The following is a 22294-nucleotide window of genomic DNA, read 5'->3' as shown; positions in this document are numbered from 1 at the left end:
CCAACCAACTTGCTTCTTTTCCCTATGTACCAGACTTGAGTATAGTTCTTTCTTTACAGCCTTGCTTGTAGAAGAGCCATTCTTCTAGTCTTGAACTCATTCTATGTGAGAGTTGCTCTATATGTAGTTATAGTTTTGATACATATCTGACGGGAGCTGAGTTTGGGGTCTTCCTACTCCACCATCTTGATCCCCTAGAAAATCCATTTTTAAACTCAACTTTACAATAATAGCTCTTGTAATAGCTTGTGTTTCTATAAATAAGTATCTTTTATAGTCTTTTAATGGATCTGAGACCTACCTGTTACCACAGATTAGCTACTAGTATAGCACCTTCCTGCTCTACCTCTTCTCTCGACCATTTTTTTCCTGGGATCCTATTAGTATGGAGAAGTAGATAGCTACCAACCAGTGTAAAGAAGGCATGGGGCTTGATAGTTGGAATATATCCAAGGTCAGGACTGCAGAGATTTAATTCATTGTCTGACTTTTGCACCAGTTTATTACATAACATCCAAAAAGTGCCTTGTCTTATAGCACAGCATTTTTCAAACTTACCACTTGAAAAAAAAACTAATTAAAATAATACATAAATCATTTAAAGTTCACTTTTAAATAACCAGAACAATGTTTCCATTGTCATGGTGGTTATTTAGTACCTCCGGACAGTCACCACTGTCTCTGAAAACATGACAGGATGGAATAACTACAGGAGGTATTTAGGGAAGAACTTGGAGTATCGAGATATTCGTCTTTATGCCCCTCTAATGAGGGTATATAGACTTAGTTAGCATTAATTAAATAGTCAAGCCCTGGAGAGATTTCCCAATGGGATTTTTTGTCAGACCTTTCTTGCTTTTCTCTCACTGGAATCCTTTGGCTTTAGCTACAAATAGTCAGCAATGTGGAAGCCTTCACACAGAAATAGTGCTAGCTACAGACTGGGCGATAACGTGGTCCTATGCTTTGTCTCTTTTGTTCTTCCTCTTCCCTAGCAAGTTACTTGAAGGCAGAAACCATGTCCTGTTAATTGCTCTCTTCCCCTGGAGTGCTCAGCACAGAGCTTTGCCCATAGAAGAGGTATAGGAAAACTGTGATGGGATATAATTGACAGGTTCTCCTTGTGATGCCTTACGCCTTGATTTTTGTCTCTGCTTTCTTTTCTGCTGATTCATATCTTTTGGTTTGGCACAAAGTTATTATACAAATAATTATTTTCTTCTGTGGCATCAACTTCTTATTCTGCCTCATTTGCCAAGAGTTGTAAACCAGCTTCTAGTACCTGACCCCTTGTTGCTTTCTGTCTTGAACACTTCATCATTTCACTGTGTAAACTGTGGAGGAAGACCTGATTTTCACTAGTTCCTATTCACTGTGCTCAACTTTCTTTAAGAGCTCTGTATACAATTGTGATCTCTCACTGCTTTTGTCTGATCTCGTTTGTCCTAGTGTCTTTCATTTGAATATCATCTTTTGATTTCATAACTCTTTTGCCTTCTTTCTCTTCTTTTAGTCATTAATCTCTTTGTTCCCTGCCTTGAGTGCTTAGCACTCATAATAGAGGCCTATGTCTTAGTCTAGCAGAAATACCATCAGCAGTTTAGGAGCCCAGCAATGGCTTTATTCATATTATGTCCTTAGTCTAGCATGCACTCATAACTCTACCATTTAGGGTCTTGTTCTTTCTTCACAATCTAAATACCCTTTCCAGCATGCAGTCTTCAGGCCTAGGCTAGGAGACCTAAATTTACAATTTTATTTTGGCTCATTCTAGATGAGTGACATTAGAAAAGTCACTTGACCTCTCTAAACCATCACGTCATACCTTTGGCTACAAAATAAAGGTAACCAGCACACATTATAGGAAACTTGACTCCTTCTAAATCCAATCCAGTAACAAATTCTGCCATCAAAACACCCCAAAATTTAACCAGTTCCCATCACCTCTATAGCTACCAGCTTGGTGTGAACCACCCTTATCTCTCACCTGAATTATTATATTGGCTTCCTCTTGTTTGTATGGCACCTGCTCAATGAGGCCTTTTTGGCAATTGTATTTAAAATTTTACATCCAAATTGCAGCTTTATTTTCCCTATAGCATCTATTGCATTACCATAGTTTACAAGTATTTTATCTGCTTCCCCCACCCTCGAATATAAGTTTTAGGAGTGTGGGGATTTTTTGACCCTGATTTGTTGCTAAATTGCCAGTTACTGCTTAGTCCATAGTAAGTCCTCAGTATTTGCTTAATGAATGAATATTTGCCTTCCAGGTTTATTGTGAGAATCAAGTGAAATAAGATATACAAAAGTATTTTTATAAAATCTAACACCATAAATATATTATCATTTTTATTGTTTCCGTCAGTTGGAATTGACCACTGCTTATCTAAACCTCATGTCTTTAGTAGGATCTCTGTAGCATTTACTTCTTTGCCTTTGGCAAGGGGTTAGTTAGTTAGGTGCTTGTATCATGATTTTTTTTTTTTTTTGCATGGTATAATATTTTTGTGATTTACTCCTGTTTGTCTGTCTGGAAAAAGCAAGGGCCCAGTGTCTCAAACTCAGGCTGGAATTCTTGGTGTTAAAGCTAGGTGGTGAATGATTAACTTGCAGGCTGAAGAATGTGCAGATGAGAAATATCTGAAAGAAAATACTCAGAAGTGAAATTGGAAGTGAGAGCCCAAGTAGACAATCCAACTGGTGTAGAGACTATGCCAAGAGTAATAAACCAGTTACCAGGCAACAGGATGGAAATCATAAGAGGAGTGCAAGAAAAGTTGATTTGCTGGGTGAGAAAAGAAAGAAAAGTAGAATATACAACTTGGAGAGTTTTCTGAGGCATTGTTGCAAAACTACATAGATATATTACCTTTGGCCTTGCCTATGAGAGCTAGTCACAGTTTTGAGCTGGTTTAGACACCACCTTTCTGTAACCCTTGCCATAGGTGGAATAAGACCACTGTTTCACCAGGGACACTAAGTGGAAGGCTTGAACAGCCTTTGAAACATTCTGAAGGTAGGAGACATACCACTGTGATGGCTTTTTTGGATCTAATCTCCTGAACCAGGTATCAGAGTGGGCCAAGGTATTGTGTGTTTAACAACTCTTTAAAAAAAAAATACTCCACTTTTCTGGATTATCCCAACTGATTCCCAAGAAAGAGATAGAATCTAGCAGAAAATAATGAAGTGTGGAAATGTCTATAAGCCAGCTGTAGAGTCAGAAGGCAACTAGATTGATGATTACTGTAATCTTGAAAGACACAGGAGGAGTTAATGGTCATCTGCCTTTGAGTACTGAGCTGAAATTCAGGCTGGTGATTCATATCTGTTGAAAGGAGGATCAAGTGTCATCTTGTTTCCTCTCAAGGTCCAGTATTGGTCAATACACTTTGGTCAATATGCTCTTCATCCTAATCCCTAGTCCAGGAGACGTAATGAAGTTTCTTTTGGGAAACCTTGTTTGTTCAGAGAATGATCACCTACCAGAATGCCCCACTCATGGTAGTCGTTGAGAGGAAAGTTACTGTTTTTATGGAAAGGGGTATTTTGCCTGGAAGAGTGCAGCAATGTAACTTGATCTGTGGCAATACCACTGGGACATATAAAAAGTGTTGAAATTTTCAAAGACCCAGCTAATATACTCAAAACTCAGAGGGGAGTGTGGACAGAAATCAGGTAATTTGGTTGTCCATGGAGGTAGAAGAGAACTTTGGCAAACAGGCTAAGAGTAAGCAGCAATGGGTGATGTCTTAACCCATTGGAATAAAAGATTAAATCCAATAATTCTCACGGGATATTGAGGGTTAGATAAGGTTGCAATAATCTCTCAGGTCACATCGGTGCCATAGATAGTGATATAACATAAGGTGATTTTTCTGATTTGGGGACACCAAAAGTCCCTCCCTGAGAGCCCTACTAGTTGTTATAAATGAGATTTGACTTGATAGAATGACATTGTGAGTGAAATGCCTAGATATAGGCTTCCTCTTTTAGAATTTACATTGTTGAGCAGTTTTGCATACTGTGTTTCCAGGTACTGTCTCTTATATAAACCTGAATATTCAGGTGATTCCACTGTGCATTGCTATGCATCGTCTGCACGCTAGACTACTTTAAATAGACATGAAGGGTTAAAACCAAATTTTCTATGACTGCATAACAATCTGTCGCATCATCTTCAACATTCCAGGAGAGGCTGTCATGGAGATTGTTAGTGGAGAAAACTGAAAATTAAACCATCCATCAACAGTATTGATCAAACCCAAGAATTGCTGAGTGTATTTAATTGAATGTGGATGGAAAGCTCTCAGTTCAGAATTACTGACACCTTGTTCAACATCATGCAGAAACTGTGAAAGATAAAATGTGACTCAGAAATTCCATCTCAGCACTAACAGATATGTATTCTGGTTGGCCCAGAGAAAATGCTGACATGAGTAGTTAAAAATAATTTAAATCAGGTATCCAAGGGATTTTGAGTTTGGAATGACAGACAGGAAGCTGTTCAAATATATTGTTGTATCTAGAAGCACTTAATATGGCATTTATCAAGACTAGAAAACAGCTGGGGTGTTACACAGATTGTTATCAGCATACTCCTCTTGGTGAAGATCTACTGGGAAGACTGTCTTCCAATATCACTTTTCCTCATGCATAAGATGGCAAGTGCATTGAGGTCCAATTTGGTTAAGGACAGTTAGTTTACTGTGAGGTTTCTATAGGAAATGAGATTCCTGCAGTGTTGGCAGAAGTGGAGTTACCTGTGTATTAAGCATGGAGCCACCTACCAGGGAGGTACAAGGATATTGAACCCTGAGTCATAGATTGGGATATAGATCATTGGGGAGACTCTTGGTTTTGAGAGTGAAGAAGTATATTTGCTTGGCAGAAAGTTGAACTTAGGATGCCAGAATTACTGCTAAGTCTTATTTATGATGAGAATGGCAAAGTGAAAGGTAAGAAAAGTCAGGAAGCAGGTTTTCTGCCTTCAAATATTTTAACACCTCTTTTTAATGTTATATTGGTCTAGAATCCTTTGCAGTAGGATAATAGGCAGAGCTGGCCTAGCATGGGAACTTTAACAGCAGAAGCTCAAAGTGAAGTAGAGCCAAATATGTCTTCCAGTCCTGCAGCCAGAAAAGGCCAGGACCAATAATAAATATAGGCATCAAATGACAAATAATAGCAGTCTCCCAGCATTATTATTGTTTTATTTTGTCATTTCCTCATCCTCTAATGGGGATGGCTATCATCAGTGTCTACTAGGAGGTAGCCTTAGATCAGCTGGGGATCAGGGACAAGGTTTAGTCAAGGAAGTTGGTGTCCCTGAGTCTCCCATTGATTTTGTTGCTGTGTTCAATCACTAAGTTGTGTCCAACTCTGAAACCCCATAGGCTGCAGCATGCCAGGCTTCCCTGTCCTTCACTATCTCCAGGAATTTACTCATATTCATGTACTTTGAGTCAGTGGCCTCCTTGTCCTCCTTTGAGTCAGTGGCCCACTTCTCCTGCCCTCAATCTTTCCCAGCCTCAAGGTCTTTTCCAGTGAGTCAGCTCTTTGCATCAGGTGGCCAAAGTATTAGAGCTTCAGGTTCAGCATCAGTCCTTCCAATGAATATTCAGGACTGATTTCCTTTAGGATGGACTGGTTTGATCTCCTTGCAGTCCAAGGGACTCTCAAGAGTCTTCTCCAACACCACAGTTGAAAAGCATCAATTATTTGGTGCTCAGCTTTCTTTATAATCCAACTCTCATATCTGTACATGACTACTGGAAAAACCATAGCTTTGACTATATGGATCTTTGTCAGCAAAGTGATGTCTCTTTTTTTTATATGCTGTCTAGGTTTGTCATAGCTTTTCTTCCAAGGAGCCAGCATCTTTTAATTTTATGGCTGCAGCACCGTCTGCAGTAATTTTAGAGCCCAAGAAAATAAAATAAATAAAACCTGTCACTGTTTCCATTGTTTCCCCATCTATTTGCCATGAAGTGATGGAACCAGATGCCATGATCTTAGTTTTTTGAATGTTGAGTTTTAAGTCAGCTATTTCACTTTCCTCTTTCACCTTCATCAAGAGGCTCTTTAGTTCTTCTTTGCTTTCTGCCATAAGGGTGTTGTCATCTGCATATCTGAGGTTATTGATATTTCTCTTGGCAATCATGATTCCAGCTTGTGCTTCATCCAGCCTGGCATTTTGCATGATGTACTCTGCATATAAGTTAAATAAGCAGGATGCAATATACAGCCTTGCCTGTTGATTTTACCTAACTCAAAACTCCGTACTCAAGATCCTTTACTATGGGTGCCCTTTTACAACTTCCAAGTATTTTTTCACATCTAGCATCTGTTATTTAATTCTCACAATGGAATTGTGAAGGCAGATACAGATACTGATATCCCCATTTCACAGTGTAGAAACTAAGACTAGAATGATTAAGGTAACTTAGTCAACAAACAGTAGAGCCGGGGCCCAGTCTCAACGGTACTGGTTCTAAGTACGGGGCTGTTTGTTTCTCATCACTGCTGTGTTTGAGAGAAAGAGTGTAACAGGGTAAAAATGAACAGCACACCCTCACAGACCCAGTCTGAATCTGTGAATGTCAGGGTTTGGTGGGAGATAGTATGTTTAGTAGAATAGAAACTTACATTACCATATGTAAAATTGATAGCCAATGGGAATTTGTTGTTGTCTCAGGGAACTCAAACAGGGGCTCTGTATCAACCTAGAAGGGTGAGATGGGGAGGGAGATGGGAGGGAGATTCAGGAGGGAGGGGGCATATGTATACCTATGGCTGATTCATGTTGAAGTTTGACAGAAAACAACAAAATTCTGTAAAGCAATTATTCTTCAATGAAAAAATAAATTAATGAAAAAAAAGTACTGAAAAAAGCTATAACAACTTCAAAGCTGAATATCAACTTGGAGGATGGTTCCTCATAAGAAAAATTAAAAAGAACAGATGATGGCTAATACTGATGGAAAAGGAAATATATGGAAGATTTCTGGTTTAACACCAAGATTAAGGAAGGACAGCTTGGCAGACTGTGTGTTTGGAAGATAAAATTCTTAGTGGGGTCAAAAGGATAGGAAAACTGTAACAAAGACATGGGAGGAAAAACTACTTACTTTGAGTTGCGAAGTGAAGGTATCTGACTCCAGGCAGAAAGCCTGGGTTCTGCTCCGCTTGGCCAGGACCATCACATTAATTTATTCCACACCAAAGGAAATATGACCACATCTCACTTGGAAAGTGTTAATCTACAGTGATTGCAAAGGAGTCCCTATAGGAGATTTCTGAGGGAAATAAATAATTTTATTTGCTGAAAGATGCCTATTACAATGCCATTAAGTATACATAGGATCACATTTCAAACCCCAAGTGGACATACTTGTACATGTCTCTTTGTGCACATGGGTAGGAATTTCTCTTGAATATAGATCTGTCAGTGGAATAATTGGATTATAAGATATACACCTCTCAGTGCCAGCAAATATTGCCAAATAGCTCTCCTAAATGGTTGTACCAATTTTTACTACCCCCCTCCTCCCCGCAACACCGTATGAAACTTTTCTTTGTTTCAGTTCTTAACCTATACTCCGTACTCTCATGCTTTAAAAATTTTGCTGATAGCTGTAAAGTGGTATCTCTCTTTAATTTGCATTTCCCTCATTATCTGGTGATGTTGGATATCTTACATTCATTTGTTTTTCAGTTTCCTTCTTTCATGAATTATGTTTCCTATTTAAGTTAGTACACTTGTAATTGATGCTTATATGTGGTATGAGGTAGAGATGTACTTTTTGTGTATGGATAACTTGTAGTTTGGTACATTTTTCATTAGTAAATGTTTTTCTCACTGATATATAATGCCTGTCCTCCCATACATCAACTTTTCATGTATTCATAGGACAGTTTCCAGACATACTGTTCTGTTTCATTAGTTTTGATGTGTAGACTCAAAAATGGGGGTCTTTATGCTTTTTTAACTTTTGTTTAATTTTAATCAAATTTTATATTTTTAAAACTTAATATGCAACTTATATTCAGTATAAGTCACTCTTTGTGATATACTATCATGTAACTAATATCATGTAGCTCAGATACAAAATAGTTCCATCAACTGGAAGAATCCCCTTATAGCTCTTATGAAAGGTTACTAATGGTATCATATTGTGGTTGTAAATTGCATTTCCTGATTGCATATTTTCATGTGCTGATTTGCCACCAGTATATTTTCTTGGTTGAAATATCTGTTTAGATGCTTTGCAAAAATTTTTGGCTTGTTTTATCCCTTATTTCTGAATTTTGAAAGTTTTTTATGTATTCTGTGTACAAATCCTTTGTTAGAAATGTGAAATGAAAATATTTCTTCAGTTTTTGACTTGCCCTTTTATTCTTTAAATAGCATCTTTGAAAAAGAGAAGTTTTAAATTTTGATAAGTCTAACACAATAATTTGTTCTTTTATAGTTTTTGACTTTTATGTCCTATCTAAAAAAAGATTTTGCATGACCCAAGTTCCTGGACATTTTCTATGTTTTTTCCTAGAAATTTTATAGTCTTAGGTTTTATAAGTAGGTCTAAGATTTATTTTGAGTTAAACTTTGTGTAAGGTGTGATGTAAGGATTTGAGGTCATGTTCAATGCAAAGAAATATAGGAAAACAACAGAATGGGAAAGACTAGAGATCTCTTAAAGAAAATTAGAGATACCAAGGGAACATTTCATGCAAAGATGGGCTTGATAAAGGACAGAAATGGTATGGACCTAACAGAAGCAGAACATATTAAGAAGAGGTGGCAAGAATACAAAGAAGAACTGTACAAAAAAGATCTTCATGACCCAGATAATCACAATGGTGTGATCACTCACCTAGAACCAGACATCCTGGAATATGAAGTCAAGTGGGCCTTAAGGAAGCATCACTATGAACAAAGCTAGTGGAGGTGATGGAATTCCAGTTGAACTATTTCAAATCCTGAAAGATGATGCTGTGAAAGTGCTGCAATCAATATGCCAGCACATTTGGAAAACTCAGCAGTGGCCACAGGACTGGAAAAGGTCAGTTTTCATTCCAATCCCAAAGAAAGGCAATGCCAAAGAATGCTCAAACTATCACACAATTGCACTCGTCTCACATGCTAGTAAAGTAATGCTCAAAATTCTCCAAGCCAGGCTTCAGCAATATGTGAACCATGAACTTCCACATGTTCAAGATGGTTTTTGAAAAGGCAGAGGAACCAGAGTTCAAATTGCCAACATCCGCTGGATCATCAAAAAAGCAAGAGAGTTCCAGAAAAACATCTTTATTGACTGCGTTTGACTGTGTGGATCACAATAAACTGTGGAAAATTCTGAAAGAGATGGGAATACCAGACCACCTGCCCTGCCTCTTGAGAAACCTATATGCAGGTCAGGAAGCAACAGTTAGAACTGGACATGGAACAACAGACTGGTTCCAAATAGGAAAAGGATTATGTCAAGACTGTATACTGTCACCCTGCTTATTTAACTTCTATGCAGAGTCCATCATGAGAAACGCTGGACTGGAAGAAGCACAAGCTGGAATCAAGATTGCCGGGAGAAATATCAATGACCTCAGATATGCAGATGACACCACCCTTATGGCAGAAAGTGAATAGGAACTAAAAAGCCTCTTGATGAAAGTGAAAGTGGAGAGTGAAAAAGTTGGCTTAAAGCTCAACATTCAGAAAACGAAGATCATGGCATCTGGTCCCATCACTTCATGGGAAATAGATGGGAAAACAGTGGAAACAGTGTCAGACTTTATTTTTCTGGGCTCCAAAATCACTGCAGATGGTGATTGCAGCCATGAAATTAAAAGACACTCCTTGGAAGGAAAGTTATTACTAACCTAGATAGCAGAGACATTACTTTGCCAACAAAGGTCTGTCTAGTCAGGGCTATGGTTTTTCCAGTGGTCATGTATGGATGTGAGAGTTGGACTGTGAAGAAAGCTGAGAGCCAAAGAATTGATGCTTTTGAACTGTGGTGTTGGAGATGACTCTTGAGAGTCCCTAGGACTGCAAGGAGATTAAACCAGTCTATCCTAAAGAAGATCAGTCCTGGGTGTTCATTGGAAGGACTGATGGTGAAGCTGAAACTCCAATACTTCAGCCACCTCATACGAAGAGCTGACTCATTAGAAAAGACCCTGAGGCTGGGAGGGATTGGGGGCAGAAAGAGAAGGGGACGACAGAGGATGAGATGGCTGGATGGTATCACCGACTTGATGCACATGAATTTGGATGAACTCTGGGAGTTGGTGATGGACAGGGAGGCCTGGAAGGCTGCGATTCATGGGGTTGCAAAGAGTTGGACAGGACTGAGTGACTGAACTGAACTGAACTGATCTGAGCCGATTTTTCTCGCACAACTTATTGAAAAGGCTGTATTTTCTACACTGCATTATAAACACTGTTGAGATTCAATTGACCGTATATGTCTGGCCATATTTTTTAACACAGTACTCTGTTCCATTGATTGATGTGTACTCTTTGACTGTTTTGATCAATGTATGTTTATAGTAACTCCTGAGACACTCAAATCCTATAATGGAGTCCTCCAAATTAAGAACACATTAAAAAAATTAGTTTTGGCAATTTTATTTAGCTCTGTTGCCTTTCCATATAAATTTTAGAATCAACTCATGAATTTCTTAAAAAATACCGTTAGATTTTATTTAGGACTGTATTTAATTTATAGGTTTGTGTAGGGAGAATTGACTCTGCCTTATCATCCACTTCTCATTTCTAGTGAGGTCTGAAATTTAGCCAGATGTGAAAGTTTAGGTTCTTCTCAAGCCTGAGTGTGTGTTAAGCCCTGGGCCTATGTGGGAACTTATCAATCCCTTGGTATATGCTGGAACTTTATAAAAATCTTTATTCACCCAAGTATCTCCTTTTCTAAACTTTTTCTTCTCAGACTTTTCAGTCTGTTGTTTGTCTCATCTGTTTACTCCTAGCTTCAGGCTGCTGCTGTCAATATTTGTGTCTTCAAATGCTTTTGGCTATGCCTCTCAGGAAGCCTCCACAGCTCTGGGAGTGCTCCCAGTTGGGTGAAACAAAGGTAAGCCATTGCACCCCTCTTTGAGGGAGCTGCCATTCAGGTCAAAACCCTTAAACACAATTTTTTGCGAATAAGATTTGTATTACTCCTTCAGGCAATGGAAACCTGTAACAGGTGTGTGGGCTGACATCTTTATGGCTGCAATAGCAGTTTTCTTCATCACATATTCCCTTGGTGGTTATAAGTTTTTTACTAGATTGTAGAGTTCTGTAAAAGTTGATTCTTACAGTTTTCCCAAGCTTATTAATTGTTTTTATGGAGAGACAAAACCCTGAAGTTCCTAACTCTGCCCGTCTTGGTGATATTACTCTTCTATTTTTCCTGATACTCATAGATTTTTTTGTCTTTTCTTTTTGGTTTTTGTAAAGTCTGACTAGAGTTTTGTATATTTTTCAATTTTTTTCAAGGAGCCAGTTTTTAATTTCACTTATTTTCTCAATCGTTTTTCTATTTTTGATTCGACTTGTTTCATTTTTAGTGTTTCTGTTTTTTATATATTTCTAGTTCTTGAGATGGAATCTTAGGTTTTGGATTTTTAGAGTCTTCTTTTTCCTGGAGATTCAGTGCTGTCAATTTCCCTTTTATGTATTTCTCTGTGAGCATCCCACAGGTTTGATGTGTTGTATTTTTATTTTTATTGAGTTCACTATATTTTGCAACATCACTTGTGACTTCTTTCTTGATCCATGGGTTATTCAGAAGATTGTTCTTTAATTTCCAAATGTTACCAGATATTTTTCTGTATTAATTACTATTTTTATTCTTTGATGGTCACTGATCATAGTCTATATGACTTCAATTCTTCTAAATTTGTTAAAGCTTGTTTTATGGGATATCTTGGTGAATGTTCCAATGTCCTTGAAAAAGATTGGGTATTCTTCTTTTGCAGGTAGAGTGTTCCATAAGTATCACTTAGGTGACATTAGTCGAAAATATTGTTTAGGTCTTCCATGTATTCACTGGTTTTGTCTGTACACATTCTATCATTTGCTGAAAGAGGGATGTTACAGTGTCCAACAATAATATAGGATTTGTATATTTCCTATTTGAATTCCATCAGTTTTTGTGTTTAGATTCATCATTTTATTATTTGTCCCCTCTGTTTTTCTGCTAATATATTTTCCTTTTTCTGATTTTTTGAAGTATTTGACTATCTTTATTTTATTGATTGCCTTTTTAGAAATATTTCTTTGTGAGATTCATTGGTTGCTATAGGGATTGCCATCTTCACGGCTGAGATTTGACACTCTTCTTAGAATTAATATTGTTCCACTTATAGTAAATTGTGTAGCCTTGTAACAGTATACATCCATTTCCCATCTAAATGACCTTTATGTTATGGATGTCTTAACTATTATATCAACAGCCCATTAAAAGCCACATGAGACAATGTTTGAATTTTTTTCCTTCAGCAGTCATAACTATTTTAAAGAGCTTAAAAATGAAAAATGTTTTTATATATATCCAGAACTTCCATTTATGTTGTTCTTACTTTATTCCTGATGATCTAATTTCCGCCTGGCATTATTTCCCTTAAATCTGAAGAATTTATGTAGAATTCCTATAGAACAAGTCTGCTGGTAGCAAATTCCCTTGTCTTTTTAAATCTGAGAATGTCTCCTGAAGCTTATTTTTACTGCATATAGAATTCTAAGGTTAACAGCTGTTTTCCATAAGCATATTAAAGATTCTATTTCACTACTGTCTGTGAATTGATGATATATCTTCAGTCTTTCAAGTAATTATTCCCCTTCACAGACTGTGTTCTTTTCTAATAGCTTCCGTCAAGATTTTTCTTCATCTTTGGTATTTAGCAGTTTGATTATGATATGTCTAAGCAAGCTTTCCTTATTTTTCATTCTTTTCTGTTTGGAGTCTGTATAATAGTTTGTTTCTGTAAACTTGTGTGTTCTACCAAACTTGAAAAGTTTCTGAGCACTATTTCTTCAAGTATATTTTTTCTTTACTAGTTTGTTTCCCCACTCCCTCTTGAATTCAAGTGCTCTATGTGTTGGAGAGTATCACATTGTTCAGAGTACCCCTGAGGTTCTTTCCATATTTTTTTCAGACATTTTTGTTGCTGTTCTTCACATTGGATAATTTCTATCACTCAAATTCGCTAACTTTTTCCTTTGTCATCTCTGTTCTGCTATTGAGACCATACAGTGAATGTTTTTATTTTGGTGACTGCATTTTTTCACTTCTCAATTTTCAAATTGGTTATTTTTGTATTTCCTAATTTTTCTGTGAGAACTTCATCTTTCTGTTTATTTAAAATGTATTTTCATTAACCTCATGGAACTTAGTTACAATTGGAGTTAAAAATCTTTGACATTTTCAACATCTGAATTGTGTTATATTTCACCTTTGTTGTCTTTTCCCTTCAGAATTGGCAACATTTTTCTAGTTCTTTCTAAGTAAAATAATGCTGAATTCTATTCTAGACATTTTGACTCATATTATGTGGAGCCTCAGCCTTGTCATAATGCTTTGGAGAATGTTGATTTTTTGTTTGTTTGTTTTAGCAGAGAATCAACTTGGTTAAGCAGCAAGGTCTGCCTTGCTTTCTCTGGGTGGTGATACCCAGATCTTTACGTTTTCAAGATCTTTGCTATACTGCACTTGGTGTATCTCACACATGTTATCACTTAGGGGATAGTCCCAAGACTTGGGCTGTGGATTACATATTACTTCATAATTCAGTTATCAAAACCTTTGCTATATGGCTTTGAGTCTGTGCTATACTTGTGTAACTCAGGACTAGTGTGAAATTTTGTGTGAAATCATAGTGTACTTGTCAAAGCCTTTGCACATGCTGCCTTGGGTCTGTCCTAGGGGTATGTTGTTGTTGTTTAGTTGCTAAGTCCTGTCCAACTGTTTGCAACTCCATGGACTGCAGCATGCTAGGCTTCCCTGTCCTTTACCATCTCCCAGAGTTTGCTTAAATTCATACCCATTGAGTCAGTGATTCTATCCAACCATCTCATCCTCTGTTGCCCCCTTCTCCTGCCGTCAACCTTTTCCAGCATCAGGGTGGGAATTTTTCCAATGAGTTCACTCTTCCCGTCAGGTGGCCAAAATATTGGAACTTTAGCTTCAGCATCAGGCCTTCCAGTGAATATTCAGGATTCGCTTCCTTTGTTCTTACCGGTAAACCTATGTTTTTTGAGGGAAGAATTATTGGATCTTCTTGTTTAACCCTCTGTACTTTGGGATTCCCCATACTCTCTGGTCTGCAGTTGCCTTTTCCCCTGATTCTCTGGTAGGACAGATGTTTTTTGTCAGGAGTTTTGGGTGTTTGTGCCACTATCCCACCATGTAGCTTTGCCTTTGAGGCAGAACTACAAGAGAAAAGAAGAAGAGAAAAAAACACAGGAAACATATTTCCCTGTGGGTTGCTTCTCCAAGTTTTGGTTTCCTTCCATAAACCACCTGTTCTTTTTCACTTTTCAGAGTGCTTAAATAATTGCTTTTGTATTTTATCCAGAAATTGTATTTATAATCAGTGGGAAAGAAAAGCTGTAATGCTGTTACTCCACTATGCCAAAAACCAGTTTAACTTTGTTTGAATTGGTGTTTTTCACCCTCTTTTTCTTACTGTCTTGTGCTTGTATAGTATTGTACTTCCAATTTCTCCTTTTGTACAAAGAAATATTTTAATTTCTTCACTTCACCTCTTCTTTTCAGACCAGAACTCTGGCTTCAATATTGTGTACATCTTTGATTTATTTCTGTTACATGACATTTTGATCTTTTATCTGAAACAATTATATCTTTTATGTTTTATGTCTCATTATTGTGTGTTTATTACCTGTGCCATCTTATCTGGAAGTTCCAAACAATAACAATGACAGTATAAGTCCCTCTGGTAGCCTCTTTTAATCGATTATGGCCAATGATTTTAGTGTTGGAATCGTAACAAAATCAATTCCATTTTTTACAGATAAAGAAACTAAGGTATAGTTAACTTGAGGTTGGACCAGGATTAACCCAAGTTTCCAGATTCCATTTACCATTTATTAATTTTATGCATAAGGTCAAAATCAGTAGGCCCTGGAAAAATATCAGAGTGTCCTTGTAACATTTTAGAATATTTCAGCTGTCTTAAAAATTATATTGCTTTTCCCCTGGTTTTCCACTTGTTCTGGCTTAAGGATGTGCCTCTAGAGTGGAGAACACATCATGTAGTCATTCTCCAACTTATTTCTTGGTCATTTTTTGGGCACTGCTTCTGCTTCCCTCTCTAAATTTCTCATAACTTTGCCCCAAGGAAATCCTACTGGCTCTTGGGAGTGGCCTGTATTTTCAGCAAAGGGTTATGAACCACTGAAGAGGCTGCTGTCTGATGGTTTTATTTGTTCCATACATGTTACAGAAGAGAGGACCAGTGGCAAAAGCAAGAAATAAGCACCAATGTAGTAAAGAAAGGGGTAGGAAAAAAATAATTAATATCCAGGGTTTGGCCCATGTAAAGAAAATACTCAAATGGTATTTTGACTTTTCTCAAAACTGGTTACAGTGCTCAGTGCTTCTAGTGGCATTAATATGGGTCTTATGGAAGGACATTCCTGCAGTATCTTTGCCCTCCAACCTTCCTAGTGATAGGGTTCTTGTTGTTCAGTCTCTCAGTCATGTCCAACACATTGCAACCCCATGGACTGCAGCATACCAGGCTTCCTTGTCCTTCACTGTCTCCCAGAGTTTGCTCAAATTCATGTCCATTGAGTCAGTGATGCTATCTAACCATCTCATCCTCTGCCACTCTCTTCTCTTTTTGCCTTCAGTCTTTCCCAGCATCAGGGTGTTTTCCAGTGAGTCAACTCTCTGCCTCAGGTGGCCAAAGTATTGGAGCTTGAGCTTCAGCTTCAGCATCAATCTTTCCAATGAATATTCATGGTTGATTTCCTTTAGGATTGACTAGTTTGATATTTTTGCAGTCCAAGTGACTCTCAAGAGTCTTCCCCGTCACCACAACTTGAAAGCATCAATTCCTGGCACTTGGTCTTTATGGTTCAGCTCTCACATACATACATGACTCCTGGAAAAACCATAGCTTTGACTAGACAGACCTTTGTTGGCAAAGTGATGTCTCTGCTTTTTAATACACTATCTAGGTTTGTCATGGTTTTCTTTTCAAGGAGCAAGCGTCTTTTAATTTCATGGCTACAGTCACCGTTTGCAATGATTTTGGAGCCCAAGAAAATAAATAAATCTGTCAGTGTTTCCACTTTTTCCCCTTCTATTTGCCATAAAATGATGGGGCTGGATGCCATGAAGGCAATACTTGGATTTGTAGCTCCAGAGAAAATAAGAACAGTTGTGTGTTCTATATTACCTTTGTGAGTATCAAGATTCTAGCAATAGTAGAGTTAATGAGAACCCACAGTTGTTAAGTTGGTAGTGATTGTGGTCTCTTTTAAATCTTGTAGTATTTCTTACTGATGTTTTGTTATAAACATATGTTGCATGCAGCTAGCTATTAAGAGTTGCTGTACATTCCAAGTGTCAGACACTAGATGGAGTAGCATAAACGTAGTGCTAGACCTCTAGCCTACCAAATGTCAAAAGTTATGAGCTGTGCCCAAACACTCTGCAAAAGGGTTATTACTCAACTGCAGAGTTTAGATTAGAGCTTAGGATCTCTAACACAGACTTTTGTTATATCTGCTTCCCTAAACCATCTGTTTGTGATTCCTCTGAAGAGCTTATCAGTGATTAATGCTGTTGGGAGAGGGGTGTGTCACTGAGTACTTACAGTATCTCTGTCCCCAAGGATTATCAAAGAGAAATGAGAAGGCCGTTAACAGAACAGAGCACTCCAACTCTCAGATCTCTGAGAGCCTGTCCATGTCACTGTAGCCCACTCCCTAAATCCATGTTGCTAGCAGACCTGCTAGTCACATGGGAACTCATTTCTAGTAGGTTAGTCTCTCCTCACAATGAAAAGCATGCACAAGATGAAGCAATTATTCTCTAAAATTTCCAGTGATACGGAAGTAAGAATACAGAAAAGTCAGGGCTTTGTTCTTTTAGTCAAAGTTCCAGTCCTTAAAACCTCACTATTCTCAGAAAGACTGTTACTGGAAAGAATTGAAAAGTCCATCATAGCCTATAATGAAATAAAGGGGGTATGGTTGGCTTTTGTTCATATTGTTCATTTTATAATCCTGTCTCTAATAGAATTGTGACAGTTTTATCATAAAACATTTCAGAGTGCCAGTTAAAAAAAAAAAAAAAGTAGACCCAAGGCAGAGGAAAGTGAATGGGAAAAGTGAGGGTGCTTAAAATCATGACATGGAAAAGAATAAAAAGATCAGACTTAGGGGTAGCATGATCAATTTTTTTTCAATCTCTGAAAGTCTTTAAGTCTCAAAAGAACCGGAAGCAGACTTTGTTGAATGGATCCAAAGAGCAGTACTAAGACAAATGTTTATATGTGTGCTGGAGTGGAGAAGCTAGAGTTGGGGAACCTACTCTGGTTTGTGCTCAAAGAAGAAAATCCACAGCTTAATGGGGATCTATTTTAATTCAAACAAGGAAATACAGTTTATTGTGAGATGACAGTGGGTAAAGAATCACCTGCAATGCAGGAGACTCAGGAGACGTGGGTTCAATCTCTGGGTCAGGAAGATACCCTGGAGGAAATGTCAAGCCACTCCAGTATTCTTGCCTGGGAAATCACATAGACAGAGGAGTCTACTGGCTTACATTCCATGGGGTCTCAAAGAGGCAGGCACAACTGAGCGACTAAGCACACAGCACATACATGAGCCTCATAGTTAACATAAACATAGTGGTCACTTGCTATTTGGCTTATCTTTACTCTTTCAGATCAAAAGCAAGTTGGAATGACATTAGGAACTGGTTGATAAGTTCCCCACCAATGGGAGTCCTGCTGAGGGCTAAAGGCATGTGTGTTTATATAAATATAAATTTCAAGTTTATATTTTACTTCCAATTTATTTTATTGGAATTTTACTTGCAATACCACAGTAAATTTGCAAAAGGAAAAGAATTCTGTTCACCTTTAGTTTCAGAAGGTAATATTTGAAGGAAATTAGATCTTCAAAGTAATTTAAAAAGAGCCAAGGAACAGAAAATATTTGTTTAAAAATAAGAAAGAATTCCACTCATCTCCCAATTAAATAATTTCTTACATTTGAAAAATGAGAAGGCTGTCAACAGGGGCTAGACTATGAATTATAGCCCTCACCAATTTTAGTCTAATTCACTGGTCTTTTCATTTAATTAAATGAAATAGCAAACTTCTAATTATTCCTTCACACAGAGGAGCTGGAGTGGTGGGTGGATACTCTCTTCTTTGTCTGAAATTGAGGACCTTAGACTTCTGGGTGAGTTCTGTGTCCACCTGGCCTTATGGGTGGCTCATGTGGCCTCGCCTCTGGAATAGTATTAAGCTGCAGCAACAGCTAACATATAGTGAGCACTGGATTTGTTCTAAATACTGGCCTCAATACTGTCTCCTTAAATCCTCAGAGCAATTCTGAAATATGTGGTATCATTATCCTAATTTCCCAGATGAAGAAACTGGCATAAAAAAGTTAAGTGACATAAGGCACACAAAGAGTAAATGACAGAACCTAAATTCAGATGCAGTTAGTGATGCTTTTAATCACTGTACAATACTTCTGCAGGGTACTTCTGTGTGTTGGCACATATACTGCTCCAAAGCACCTAGATTTCCTAGTCAAAAGATGAGATTTAGTAATTGGGGCTTTGTGGTCCCTGTATGGGACACTGGAGAAATGTCAAATATCCATGTGTTTACCTGCTCTTAGAGTAGAGGGCTAGAGATCTAAGGATGGTAACATAAATTCAGAGCCCTCCGTCACTTGTGCTGCCATGATACAAGTGACAATCCCTATCTTCATACCCTACTCCTTGAGAGATTTCTGGCTTCTTTGGTGACAAGAGCATTACTTCTCTTTTTCTTTTAGCATTTTTCTCTTGCTTTGTCTTTCTTTAGTCCTGTTAGCTCTTGCCATCTCTTGCTGTCTGACTGTTTTAATTTCCCTTCTCACTCTTGTCATTCATCCTTTCTAATTCTGCTTTTCCCTCTAATCAGATTCTAATTACCTTCCTCCCTCCCCTCTCTTTTTCTTTCTTTCTTTCTCCCCACTTCTTTACCTCCCCTTCATTTAGTATCAATTCCCCTAATTCTCTTATCCACCAGATTCTTTCAAAATGGGACAGAAATAGAGTAAGAATGAATTTGTGTCCACTGTAATAGACCAAACTTCCTAAGTCTTTCCTTGCTTCCAAGTCAGAGAAAGTTCTGAAGCTTGGCTGAGACCTAATTCATTGGGAAAGCAGCCTCTTCTTAGCAATCAATGGGTGGGAAGGAGGTTACCAGTAACGGGGGGAATTGATGTTAGGTTGATGCTCATCATTTGCCAGGGAAAGCAGTAGAGGGGTGCACCCCTCACTGCCACTGTGATGAATCATCATAGTGGAGATAGTTCTGATCTTAAGATTAGATCAGTCACTAACTGGGGCCAGAAGTGAGTAGGCATTTACTTATCAGCCTCTATGACTAAGAGAGAAGGTCAGTCATGGGAGTGGGCTGTAGGTGAAGCAGAGACTGGTCCAGCAGGTGGACGTACAGAGAACAAGAGAACAGCCATCTTGGGTGGCCTGATCATACTGACCTACCTTCTTCAGGCAGCAGAATAAACTTGCCTTTTGCTACCACTGGACACTTTTAGTCACATGCTTTTTGCACTGTCAGAGTTCCTAGTCAGAGCAGAGAGAAAATTCAAATGTGTTTGGTAACAAACCTCCTGTACAAGAGAAAAGCCAAAAGGAAAAAAAAAAAAATCTTAAGGCATTCAGAAAGTCAGGGTCAGATCCAGAATGTAAGTAAGCCTTCCTATCCCAGCCCAAGACTCTTCTTTTCTACCTACAGTGACTCCACTGTCCTCTTGGAACTAAAGCAGTGTCCTGACTTTATCACTACTAATTGTCTTCTCCTTTTTCTTTTATAAGATTCCCTGGTGGCTCAGATGGTAAAGCATCTGCCTGCAATGCGGGAGACCCAGTTTCAATCCCTGGGTCGGGAAGATCCCCTGGAGAAGGAAATGGCAACCCACTCCAGTACTCATGCCTGGAAAATTCCATGGATGGAGAAGCCTGGCGGGCTACAGTCCATGGGGTTGCAAAGAGTTGGACATGACTGAGCAACTTCACTTTCTTTTCTTTTATAGTATGGGTGCCTGTTTTTAATCTGCGTAACTATCTTGTGTGCTAAGTTGCTTCAGATGTGTCCAACTCTTTGTGACCCTATGGACTGTAGCCCACCAGGCTCCTCTGTCCATGGGATTTCCCAGGCAAGAATACTGGAGTCCGTTGCCATGCCCTACTCCAGGGGATCTCCCCAACCCAGGGATCAAACCAGCATCTTATATCTCCTGCATTGACAGGCAGGTTCTTTACCACTGAGCCACCTGGGAAGCCCACTTTTACAATTAAATTGGTTTAGAAAGTTGTTCTGTGTCTAACTATGTCCTGCCTAGAATATTGGATTCAACTATAATTGTGATCTCTTCCATTAATTAATTGTGTTTTATGTACTTTGGGGTAGGGCAGTGTTTCTACAGCCAGTGAATGTGGCAGTGTATCTGAAGGGACAAATCTTCAGGGGGTATGTTCTGAATTCTGAAGTATTGTCTCTTGTCCTTGAAGCACAGAAATAGGGGGAAGACTGTGCTCTAGATGAAAGTCCAAATACTTAAAATACAACTCTAGTTTGAGACATGTTATTTGCTGAATAAGCTTGGAAGTAAATTGTGTGTTTTGGTGAATTGACTATATCTTTGATGATTATTAAATGATACTCATAGTCTCTTTTGAAAATGGAATGTTTGTGGATGTGTGCAGTGTCCTTGAGTATAATATGTGCCTGTATAGGGGAACAATGTATTAAGCCTAAGGGATGGCTCTGGAAAATGGGACGTCAACAAGATATAAAGTACATCTGGGCTAGGACCCAGGACTGGATGGATATAGTAAACATGCTATAAATGGAGTTGCTTTGTCCATTACCTTTCCATGAGGTAGAAGAAATAGTGTAATATACAGCACAGGGACTATAACCAATATTTTATAACAACTTTAAATGGAATATAATCTATAAAATATTGAGTTGCAATATTGTACCCTTAAGATGAACATAATATTCTAAATCAACTATAGTTCAATTAGAAAAGGAAATATAAATTTTAAAATTAAGAAAATAGTGCCATTGACTGCAGTAACCAACCTGATTATCAAGTCCTATGTGGGCTTTATGTGTATTAGCTGTGCTACTGACATGCGCTCTGGGGTCAGGTATGCTGGGCTGGAGGGAACTTCAGGTGGCTCAGACAGTAAAGAACCTGCCTCCAATGCGGGAGATGCAGGTTCGATCCTTGGGTCGGGAAGGTCCCCTGGAAAAGGAAATGGCAACCCACTGCAGTATCCTTGCCTGGAGAATCCCATGGACAGAGGAGCTTGGTGGGCTACAGTCCATGGGGTTGCAAAGAGTCGAACACAACTGAGTGACTAACACTTTCACTTTCATGCTGGACTGGAGTGAGCCTTGCTTGAGTTAACTGTAATGATGAGGTGTTTGGTAGGGTCTCATTGACTTTGCAAAGCTGAAGAAGGCTATCCTGTGCTCTGTTTGAGGTATGTTGGAGTGGGTTGGCTGCAATGCAGTAAATGGGGCTGACAGAAGGAGGAAAAGGGAAACTTAGCAGTGCAGTCATTTCACTTCTCTGAGTATCATTTTGCAACTTGGCAAATATATATATGTGATAAGATGCATCCATTAATACCAAAAATGTTCAGTGAGCACTTTCTGAGTTAACAGGCTCCTTTTCTATCTACTGAGTACAAATGGGTAACAAAACAGGAACACTGCCCTTTAGGAGCTCTTGCGTTTTGTGGGAAGGCAGACAAGTAAACAGATAGTTACAATGGAAACATGCAAAGTGTATATCAGGGGCTATCGTCATCTCCAAATCTCAGTCACTTAACCCCACAGAAGTTTACTTCTCATTGATGCAAAATCTGTTGTAGGTCCAGGCAACTTTCCAGGGCACTTATCCTCCAAGTTCTGGATCAACATTCCAGACCATTTCAGTCTTATAGTAGCTCCATGATTACTATAGTAGTTTCCATGATTACCATGGCAGGGA

The 22294-nt window shown here is 38.4% G+C and overlaps 1 protein-coding gene across 2 annotated transcripts in view; it reads left to right on the top strand.

The window, feature by feature from the left end:
• The window catches only part of GABRA3 (gamma-aminobutyric acid type A receptor subunit alpha3), a 236506-nt gene that overhangs the window by 119737 nt on the left and 94475 nt on the right, over window positions 1-22294 (top strand). The gene's annotated exons all lie outside the window — the stretch shown is intronic.

The sequence above is a fragment of the Bubalus kerabau genome, chromosome X (assembly GCF_029407905.1).
Source record: "Bubalus kerabau isolate K-KA32 ecotype Philippines breed swamp buffalo chromosome X, PCC_UOA_SB_1v2, whole genome shotgun sequence".
Lineage (NCBI taxonomy): Eukaryota > Metazoa > Chordata > Mammalia > Artiodactyla > Bovidae > Bubalus > Bubalus kerabau.
The sequence above is the reverse complement of the archived record's forward strand: the minus strand, read 5'-3'. Positions and strand labels throughout refer to the sequence as shown.